An 11695-nucleotide genomic window follows, 5' to 3' on the forward strand; every position below is an offset into this window, starting at 1 on the left:
TTTGAAGATGGAGGGAGGAGCCATGAGCTAAGAAAAACAGGTGGCCCCAGAAGCTGGAAAAGGCAATGAATGAATTCTGCCCTAGAGCTGCGGCCCTCAACCCCCAGGCAGTGGCCTGGTACCAGTCTGGTCCATGGCCTGTTAGGAAAACAGGGCTGTGCATTACCACTTGACGTCCACCTCCGCCACCTCCTCCCCCAGCCCCCCCCCAACCCCTAGACCCGGCTCTGTCTATGGAAAAACTGTCTTCCATGAAACCCATCCCTGGTGTCAAACAGGTCGGAGACTGCTGCCCTAGAGCATCCAGAAACTTGCCAATACCTTGATTCTAGTCCAGGGAAACTGATTTCAGACTTCTGACCTCCAGAACCATAAGATTTTGTTGTCTGCATTGTTTTAAGCCACTAATTGTGTGGTCATTTGTTATAGCAGCAGTAGGAAACCAATACAGTACCCTAAAAATGCATCTCTATCAGGATTCAGAATTTTCTCACTTGTTTTACTGAGATATTCCAAAATATCTTTCCAAATGGCAGCTAAATGGCATTAGTGCTTTATTAACCTTTTGAATACTTTTTGTATCTTGTTTGCATTTGGGTTTCCTTCCAAGTCTTCACAAACATATTTTAGACCCCTTAAAATGGCATTTATATCCATGTTGGTAGCCATGAAAAGCCTTATAATGGGCAGACTATCTTACTACATTTAGACTCTTCAAAGAAGAATCCGAGTTGCCATGTGTATTTAAACTACTTCATCTATCAGATAAGTCAGAAAAGAAGACATTTAATTATGGCAATATGCCAAAATAGTAAAAACTTCAAGTATTGTGGGGGCAGCCTTTTTTTTTCAGTTATTAAGGCAAAGAGCTGCATATTCTGCATACTTCTTAATGTCTTTAAAGAGTGCTTGCAGCCCTTTGTCCTAACCTTTCTTGACAGCTGCATTTTGTCTTACTGACTGCAAATGTTCAATGGCGGTTTATAACCATTCAAGGCCTTGTTTCAGTGTGTTAAATAAAGTCACTGAACAGATTGTTTGCAGTTGGTAAAAAAGTTAAAAAAAAGTAGTGCCCAATAATCATGAACTAATTGGTTTTTGTCACATCCAATGCAAAATCTACAATAATGGGGTAGTATTTGTTGTCTGTCTTATTAATTTAATTTCCCACTTCATTTTATCATTGATTCCATTAATTCTTTGTAAACCAGTTTGCATAAGTCACATTTATTAATTTTTATATTTTTCCAAGTGCTTATGTAATCATTGATCAAATTCAGCTATTTATGTGATGAGTCTCATGAAATTTCTGTTTTTTGAAGAATGCCACTTTTCATTGTAACCTTTGAAGGTGAAGCCTTTCACTTAAAAATGTAATAACTACAACTACTTTTTTAGCAATCCAAAATAATACTGAATATTTTTTCTTATCTGTTCTTTAAGAAATTGATTTAGGACAGGGCCTTCCCTAACTGTAGCGAAGGTGCCCCATTGCAGATGGGAGAAAAAGGCCGCTTTGGCTGTGTGTTGTCCGCGCGGCTGGCAGGAAGCCAATGCGTTCTTGAAAGCTGAAGGCTCCAGCTACCTCTCTTACCACCGTCATGGGGGTCCCAGGTTGCAGCAAGGACAGTGTTAGAGCAGGCAGTAAAATATGTGGCTACCCTGGTCACCTGACTTTTGAATGCTGCAATTTTCTCCGAGTAGACCCCAAAAGGGACATAGTTTTGGATGTCAGCAGTACAAGCAGTGAAGATAGTGATGAAGGGAATGAGGAACTGAATAAATTGCAGGCATTGCAGGAAAAAAGAATAAATGAAGAAGAGGAAAAGAAAAAAGAGAAAATCAAATTAAAAAGAAAAAAGGAAAAGGTCTTATTCATCCAGTTCCACTGAAGAAGATACTTCAAAACAAAAGAAACAAAAATATCAGAAGAAAGAAAAGAAAAAAGAAAAAAAAGAGTAAATCAAAAAAGGAGAAACATCACAAAAAGGAAAAAAAGAAGAGAAAAAAGGAAAAGCATTCTTCTACCCCTAATAGTTCAGAATTCTCCAAAAAGTAACTGAGACTTTGGCCTAAGCCATTACATTTAAAAATTTGTTTTTAAAAATTATGTGCCCTTCCTTGGAATTTGCTATATATTCTGCTTTGCAATAAATCACAGCCTTTTCCATATAGACATTTTTCATATGTGGGACTATTATCCCTCTGGCAATATATTTTTAATGTGCTATGACTATAAAGTAGTAAATCAGTCTTATTACTTGATAGCCATGCCCCAAGCTATGTATACATACAAAACACATCATTTTTGGCATTTGTCTCTGTGTATTTGGCTAGTGTTATTACTTCATAAATTGATAGTAAAATGGCATTACTGCAGTAAACACAGGGAATGTACACAGCTGTTAACAAATATTGCTGAATCAGGTGTCAACTTTCCAGTGGTGAAGCTAGGTAGGGGGTAATGCTTTGCTCTTGACACTGAAAAATTTAATAGCTTTATATACTAAAATGTAATGTACAAAGATAGTGAAATTCTTTACTATTGTTTTTAAATTGGTAGGCTTTTTTAATATCAGGAGATTAAGCTGCTTTATTGGTCTTGACTAGGACTTCTTAAATGAATGGTATCTGTAAGAAGATGATAATGAAAATATTTATAACACAGTTTCACTGTTTTCTGAAATGCAGAGGTTCTAGTAACTACCTCCTTTGTTTTTGTAACAATAAAAATATTTCTCCCTTGTTTAGAGAGACTAGTATAGTTCAGCCTATTAGTAAGTCTTGCAAAGACGATGCTATATCGGGCAGGATTTTTAGGATAGACTCCTGGGTTGTGCCATATGGCCATGTCTTAAAGTGATACCTCAAACACAGAAATTTTTATTTAGGAAGACAGCTAATCTTCATTAGAACTGCTTTTTATTGTAGTCAGTATGTAAATTTTATGAAGCTTGTTCCTATGAGTAATATGGACAATTTTAATAAGTGTGAGCACCTTAAAAAAAAGAAATTGATTTAGTGCACTTTTGTTTGATTTTTCAGGTATTCCAAGTAAAGGTAGCCTTCTGGTACTTCATGGAGTCTTCATAACATAATATATTCATCCAGTCTGTTTTGTGGAAAAGAGTTTATAAGTAAAACAATAATCTTTCATCTTAGGATAGACTAATAAGGATATCATAACAGCTTAATTTAACCATTTATAATGTCTATTATATATTGTGTTTGATTCTCTATAAATACTATTGGGATAATGACTTGGGGAAAAATCTGTCTTTCATTAAGCAATGTAGAATGAAATTATTGTTCATCATAATAGACCATAATGAAAGACCACAGTTCTTACTGAAGTCAATGAATTCTAACATTGATATATATGCTCTATTGGCCATACAAATTGTGTTTTACTTTATTATTAACTTCATCCTCTGCTTTTTCAGTTCTTCTTGAGCTGTGTCCGATACGTATAATCTTCTTTCTTTTCTTCTGCTGTCATTTCCATTATCTACATTTTCTTGGCTATAGTAGTCCTTTACCTTAATTTCATGATTTTTTTATCATCAGAGTATTTAGTTTGTACTGTGATCCAATAAGAGAGTTTTTAACATGTTGAAACTTCTGCCAGTTTTCTTTCTTTCAGTTTTATTTATTTATTTATTGGCTTCCACTAGGATACTTTCTTCTTGTCATGTTCAAATTTCGGTCAGTCAATATTTTTGAATGAAAGTACACAAAATTAATATGAAATTAATGTATTCACAAGAGTAATTCACATTCTGCATTATATTGAGCTATGTAATTATTCATTTAACATCAAATTACTCTTATACTCCATACATTGAAGTACTGATGAACATTTGTTTCTTCAAGCCATTTTGTTGCATTAGTGGCAATTTTGCACACTGCTCCAAGCAGAACTGCCAAACTTCATCTGGACAATATGAATTATATATACTAAAACACAGTCCAATATGTTGGGGTGCATAAAACATGAGAGTTCGTACACATAGTCATTGCTTATAGTATTGCTACAGGTGTAGGTCTTACAAACACAGGAATTCTGATATATTCTCTTTAATTAGATTTCCATCAAATAAATTAAAATGTTCACGGTACATTTATAATCAGTTATGCTGCATTATTGGTTTTATTTCTGTCAGGCCAGAATTTAGTTTTGATTAGACATTTATAAGAACCAAACCCTCCACATAAAATTTATATGCCTGGTAATTGGAAGAACTTTCCAAAGACCAGCTTCTAGCTCTGTACGTTTCTTTTTTTTTTTTTTTTTGGCTCTGTACATTTCAAACCTTGTTTCTTCACCACATGCTGTCTGTACCAGACACCACAGGTACATTTGTTATTGCAGCACAAACTTGACCCTGCACTTAGGGCAGAGTGGACAGTAGGACTATTCCTGGAAGAGATTTCTACTATATGAATAATCTAACCATACACAGAAATGATTTTGAATCTCATAAACAATATCTCACTAAACCCAAACTCAATGCATCTCCATCAACTGTCCATTAAGCAGATCTTAAAAATTCTCACAGCCAGTGCAAGGCTCACCCAATTTGAGGGGAAATATGATAGAAGGGAAGGTGGAATGGAAAGAGATGGAAGTATTAACTGATTGAAATTAAAAGAACTTACTTCTACAAATATTACAAAAATCTATGATCATGGGAGCACATTGCTAGTCCTCCCCCAGGCCCTTAGAAGGGGACCATTTGTTTCACAGTAAATTCACCTCTGGGCCACACAGCAGCCAAAGTGATTTTTTAAAACTATAAACCAGTTGTATGACTCCTTTGCTTATACCCTCTGAAGACCTCCCATCCTTTGCATTTAGAATAAAATACAAACTCCTTACCAGGGCTTGCAAGGCCCTGCATGATTGGGTCCCTGTCTGTTAGGCAAAAGGCTGCCTGGGTGGGAGCTAGAAGTCTGGCAGTTGTTAGCATAGGGATAGTGCCTAGAGTAATGGCCATAGATATGACTAAGAGACATATACAATTCTCAGCCAAATGAGAGAGAGGTTTTTTTCTTGCTCAATTGTGGTTCTTCTTGCGATAGACAAAGTTTTGAGAATCAAAATCACTTTTCTATTTATGATCGACATTCAAGCAAACAGACTCAGTCAGATCTTATAGCATCATACAAACTAACTAAGAGCACTAATGTGACAGGGATACATTTTGATGCATAAGTCAGCCTTTGGATGTTTATTAACCTATGACCTCAATATTTCTCCTCCCAAATGTCACAGAGGTTGTTCCTGTGCTGAGTACAAGGAAATTTTAAGAACCTACTGGAAAGTACCTTGACTTGTAACCTTTATTCCTTCTAGTACACTTTTAGCAAATAAATATAATATATAAAAGCCTGCTAGACATTGAGAACTAACTTGAAAATTTAAAAATCAACAACCAAAAGAAACCAGGGCTTCTTGGAGAAATGGTTGATTCCAGGAATAGGGTAGAGAATGTGTAGAATGAATCTGGAAACTCTTGCCACACCAGAAAACAAGAAAGTCATCAAAAACTACAAGGGGTCATGTCAAAAAGACAGAAAAGCCAACCCGAAAGGGATGGAACAATTTGAGAATCAATAAGAATAATAGCTGTAATACACTGAAACATTAAATATGTTTTAAGTCTATGAGTTAATAATGATACTCAAATATAATTTATTGGTCATTTTTGGAGGATACCAGTGAACCATTCATTATTGTTGAAAACTGGTAAAGAGAGGGAAAAATCAAGTATTCATCCTACCTTTCCTATAGAAACTGTACCACTCAATAAGCAAACAATAGATATGGGGAAGTTCAACTCTTTATGGAAGTATTCTAGCTTATAAATGAAAATGGAATGATAGATTTTGCATATCATCCACTTTGCAACACCTAATGAATTGAAAATTTATGCATGGATCATCAACACCTGCTAACATCGCATATGAAAAAGGGGAGTACCAGACATAATGTTCATTTGGATGGAAGAACAAAACACATCCAATCAAGTATTTTTGTTAAACAAAGAGAGGAAAGAGGATGGAAGAAAGGAGGGGGGAGGAGGAAGAAGGTGGTGGAGTAAAAGGAAGAGGAGAGAAAGGAGGTGGGGGAGGAGGAGGAAGGACAGCAATAACAACATAGGAACCTATTAAATATCACCACAAGTGGCAAAGTACAAGCTGTGGGAAGCTCTTCAGGACAAACGGCATGTTTTTTACAACAAGTAAATAATTTCAAGAAAAAAATGAAAGAGAACCCATAAAAGAGACCTAAAACACATATAAATTAATCATAATGCAGACCTTATTCAGATGCTAACTCAAAGCAACTTAAAAAAATTATGTACCCAAGAGAAATGAAAATTTATGTCCACACAAAAACCCATACACAAATGGTCATAGCAGCATTATTCATAGTACCCAAAGAGTGAAACAATCCAAATGTTTATCAGCTGATGAATGGATAAAATGTGGCATATCAATACAGGGGAATATTATTTAGCAATAAAACGAAATGAAGTGCAGTACTGATCCATGCTACAACATGAATGAACCTTGCAAACATTATGCTGAGTGAAGTCAGTCACAAAGGATCACATACTATATAACTCCACTTACGTCAAACACTCAGAATAAGCAAATCTATAGAGACAGAAAGTAGAGTCATAGTCGCCTAGGGCTAGGAGGATGGTGGAATTGGGGGGATGACTGCAAATAAGTAAGTGGTTTCTATTTGGGGTGATGAAAATGTTCTAAAGTTGACCATGGTGAAGATTTCATAATTCTATGAATATGCTAAAAGCCACTGAATTGCACACTTTAAATGGGTTAACTGTATGTTATGTAAATTATATCTCAATAAAGCTGTTTAAAAATTATGACATTTATGAAACTATTAGACATTTAAACATTGGATATATGAAGCTGTTGAAATTGTTGATATTTTAGTTGACAATGGTCATATGCCTAATTTTTGAAGAATCCTTACCTTTTAGAGAAAAATATTGAACTGTTTATGTTTGAAATTATGTGATATATAGGATTTGCCTCAAAATAATTCAGGCGTGAGGCAGTGCAATAAAGATAAAAGAAGATTGGCCATGAGATCATAATTGTTGAAGCCAGGTGATATGTGTATACTATTCTGCCAACATTTAAAAATTTTCTTCCATTAGATTTCAATGATTAAAATAACAATACTCCAAAAAAAATAACAATACCCCAAAAGGACTGATGTTGGGTCATTGTATACTAAAGTCATCCTGTGAGTTGGGACTGGTGTTTCACCTGAAGGGAGAAAATAGTCTCATTGTCAATCAATCATCCTTGAACCAAAATGAAGACTGAAAAGGTAGGCTTTTAGATTGGCTCCTTCCCATCTTTGGGACTCATGTGGTAGTTAGGGTACTAATGTAACTAGTATATTATTTGAAATCCAGGGCCAATGAAGACTGGCTACACACACAAACACAGACATCTGAAAGCGTCAAGAGCAAAAGGCTAACAGAACACAAAATGTATATATCATTAAAAATGACTGATAAATTGGACCATATTAAAATTTTTTGCAACAATGTTTTGTAATTTTACAAGTCTTGTACTTCTTTTATTAAATTTATTAGTGAATACTTTATTATTCTATTGTAAATGAAATTGCTTTCATAATTTCATTTTTAGATTGTTCAATGCATAGACATCCAGTTGATTTTGGTATATTGGTCTTGTATCCTTCAATCTTATAGCATTTATTTATTGTAATAGTTTTTTTAAGATTTTCTATATACAAGATCATGTCATCTGCAAATAGAAATAACTTTACTTCTTCCTTTTAATCTAGATGCCCTTTATTTATATTTTTTGCCTATTTGCCCTGGATATAACCTCCAGTACGTGTGGAACACAAAGGATAAACAAGAACATCTTTGTTTTGTTTCTGATCTTAGGAGGAAAGGTTTTAGTCTTTCACAACTAAGTATGATGTTAGCTGTGGGTTTTTCATAGATGCCTTTATCAGATTGAGAACACCCTCTTCTATTCCTAGTTTGTAGGGTGTTTTATCATTAAAGGTTTTGAAATTTTGTCAAATGCTTTTTCTGCATCTAATAAGATGATCATTTGGGTTTTGTCCATCACTCTCTTAATATGGTGTATCACATAGATTTTCATATAAAACCAACCTCGCATTTCTGAGATTTTGTATTAAACCAACGTGGCATTTCTTGGATGAATCCAACTTGGTCATCATGTACTTTTTTATATGTTGCTGGATTCAGTTTGCTAGTATTTTGTTGAGGATTTTTGCATGTATATCCATAGGGAAGTTCAACTTTTCTCTTTTGTGATATCAAGTGATCCTAGGCGTGAGTCTAACATTCTTGTCTTGTTCCTATCCTTAGGGGGAAATCTCAGTGGCTTATGACCTTTATTGTTTGCTTGTATTACATGTAAACTGCAGGTTGACTGCAAGTCAGTTGCAAATGTGCTCAGTCCTTCTTAGTTTTACTCCATAGACCTAGATGTCTTCTCATTCTCGGATAAAGCCTAAGGCCTTACCTGGGTTATATTATTCTCTTGGCAGAGAGCAAAAACAAGAGGCCAAGCCAAACCATATGATCACCTTAAATCTCTACTTGGATGTGGCATATCTCATATCTGCTCACACTCTATTGGCCAAAGCATGCCAGTGGAGCCCAAAATCAGTAAAGCATGGACCTGTACTCTTCTCACAAGAGAAACAGTAAGTCACTAGGCAGTGGACGGGGATATGTAATCCTCTTACAGGAAAGGCGAGAATAACTGTGAACAATATTATCATCATCAACCCTATTAGGTCTATGTCTAATTTCCACTGCCCCTAAGAACTGTAGAAAATTATTAACTAAGCAATACATTCAATTAATGATCTTAACACAAAGACACAATGAGACCAGCTATTTTTTGTGACCAAGACCACTTTTTAGAAACTGTCCAAGGTCACAGAGAAGATGACATAGGAAAACTTACAAAAATATTTGAAAATGGTTGGCCATGGTGGCTCACACCTGTAATCCCAGCACTTTGGGAGGCCAAGGTGGGAGGATCACTTGAGGCCAGGAGTTTGAGACCAGAATGGGCAAATAATGAGACCCCATCTCTACAAAAAATGAAAAAATTAGCCAGGCATGATGGTGCACACCTGTAGCCTTAGCTACTCAGAAGGCTGAGGCAGAAGGACTGCTTGAGCCCAGAAGTTGGTGGTTACAGTGAGCTATGATTACACTAGTATCCTCTAGCCTGGGTGACAGAGTGAGACTCTGTATCAAAAAAAAAAATATCATGGCAGTACATTTTCTAATAAGTCTCTCAGTCACGTGACTCTCCCAAAGTTTGTAACTTTGACTATCCACAATTATGGTTCCAAAGATTTTAGTCTTATAAAGTTAGAGATTAACTTACAGAAAACTACTAAGATATGATTTAATTGTGGGCAGGGGAGTTTGACTCAGTAGATAACCCAAGAAGTTTCAGTTTATTGCACAATAAAACATTAGCCAGAATTGAATGTAACTTAGTAATCTTATTTTGGCATTTTTTCCCCAACTGACTACATGAATCAGTTTTTCAAATGCTCTTTGAACCAGTATTCTTATGTATCTGCTGATTCTTTCATTAATTGGTTAAATAAAACTTTGACATGTGCCAACAAATGACTTTGCCTGAGATTTGTGCTTTCATCGGCATCAAAATGCCCTGAACCCCCTTCTCCCTCCAACCTCCCACCCAATCTCTGTGCTCCCACAGCACCCTGTACTTTTCCTGTCAAAGCACTATTCATTCACACAGAGTAGGAATTGCCTATTAATTTAACTCCCTCTTTTACCAGACTGTGAGCACCTTGACAGATCTCGCCTTACCTGATTGTAGATCCCCAGGACCAAGTGAAGTTTCTTTCACATCATGCATGATCAACGAATGTTTGTAGAATAAATGATTTTTCTGTAATTGTTACAAGATGATGACAAATAATTAAATGAATCAAGAAAACTTAGTATCTAGAATACAGGAGGAATTATCACACTAGACATAATAGTTAAGGGGGGAAATTAAAGCGAAAAAATATAGTGTAGCTGGTCCTTACTTTCAAGAGAACCAATATATGTAATTCAAATTTAGGATACAAGAGTGTACATTCACTTTCCTAAAACTTGATTCCTGGAGTCATTCACTAGAGTTATATAAAAGAATAGGAGCCCCTTCTGTGTACCGCTTATTAACTACCTGACTGGGTTAGGTTTAGAATCTGCTGACAAATAAAGATCATAAATGAAAGTGTGAGTCAATGAGAAAACTATTTGATTTGTGCATGTGCGCCTGAGAGAGTTTCCCAGGAACATGTTTATTATGTAAAGTGAACCAGGAGTGCCCAGGGTAACGAAGAAGTTTTGCTTACAGAGTAATAGCTCTCTGACCTCTAAATGCCTTGGATAAAAAGAGGAGGGGAGAATAAATGCTGTTTCTATGCTTCATTTTAGCACCTAGAAGAATAGAATGCTTGCCATCTTACTTCACTTTCATCTTGTCCAGGCCCACCTTCCCCCTCTAAAACTCCTCATCCCAGCCTTTCTCAAAAGGACATATTTTTAATAATGTTAACATTTAACTAAGCTACATGAATCAGAATCTTAATGGAACATCTTTGCCAGTTTAATTTTAGCATGTGTCTCACTTAAGCCATCAAGTATGTTTTCCAAATATGGTGGATAAATGATGTTGTTAACTATGGTTTAAAAATGTCTTAAGGAAGCTTTCTGACTAAATATAAAAGCAAATGACTTATTTGATACCTCAGTGACTTTAATGCCCCACCAAGGCAGAGAGTGCATGTCGGACATCTATTTGTTACTTTGAGAAAGAATTTTTATTTGGGCTAGTAGGCAGAGTCAGAATTTCCCTGGACATATCCTGCGGGGAGCAGTGGGATGTGGTCCTTGAAATATTCCTAATGACTTCATCTTTCAACATACTGGCTCTAAAATGATCCAGAGAAGGACTGCATGAAAGGTCCCTCTAGTTTTCTATTACCCAAAATGTTCTTTCTTCAAAGGTTAGCATATACCTGTTCCTAGGACATTAGACACCTATATTTTAAGTCTGCCAACAGAATTGAAGAACTAAAGAGACCCTGAGAGAATTTGTCATGTAAATTGTCTCAATGAGTGCTATTTTAGTATTTGAGAAAATGTAGGCCGGGCCCGGTGGCTCACGCCTGTAATCCTAGCACTGTGGGAGGCCGAGGCGGGAGGATCGCTCAAGGTCAAGAGTTCGAGATCAGCCTGAGTGAGAGCGAGACCCCCGTCTCTGCTAAAAATAGAAAGAAATTTGCTGGACAACTAAAAATATATAGAAAAAATTAGCCGGGCATGATGGCGCATGCCTGTAGTCCCAGCTACTCAGGAGGCTGAGGCAGGAGGATTGCTTGAGCCCAGGAGTTTGAGGTTGCTGTGAGCTAGGCTGACACCACAGCACTCTAGCCTGGGCAACAGAGCAAGACTCTGTCTCAAATAAAATAAAATAAAATAAAATAAAATAAAATAAAATAAAATAAAATAAAATAAAATAAAAGTTGCTCTAAGCTAACATCCCTCCCAAAACAATGACCACTACCACCAAAATAAAAGTAATGAGAATTTGCTTT

The 11695-nt window shown here is 36.0% G+C and overlaps 1 pseudogene across 1 annotated transcript; it reads left to right on the forward strand.

The window, feature by feature from the left end:
* Positions 1-1480: 1480 nt before the first annotated feature.
* On the forward strand, positions 1481-2059 carry LOC123628060 (annotated as a pseudogene). Its single transcript, XR_006731586.1, has one exon. The product of XR_006731586.1 is annotated as a protein SREK1IP1-like (transcript).
* The last annotated feature ends 9636 nt before the right edge of the window (positions 2060-11695 follow it).

The sequence above is a fragment of the Lemur catta genome, chromosome X (assembly GCF_020740605.2).
Source record: "Lemur catta isolate mLemCat1 chromosome X, mLemCat1.pri, whole genome shotgun sequence".
Classification (NCBI taxonomy): domain Eukaryota; kingdom Metazoa; phylum Chordata; class Mammalia; order Primates; family Lemuridae; genus Lemur; species Lemur catta.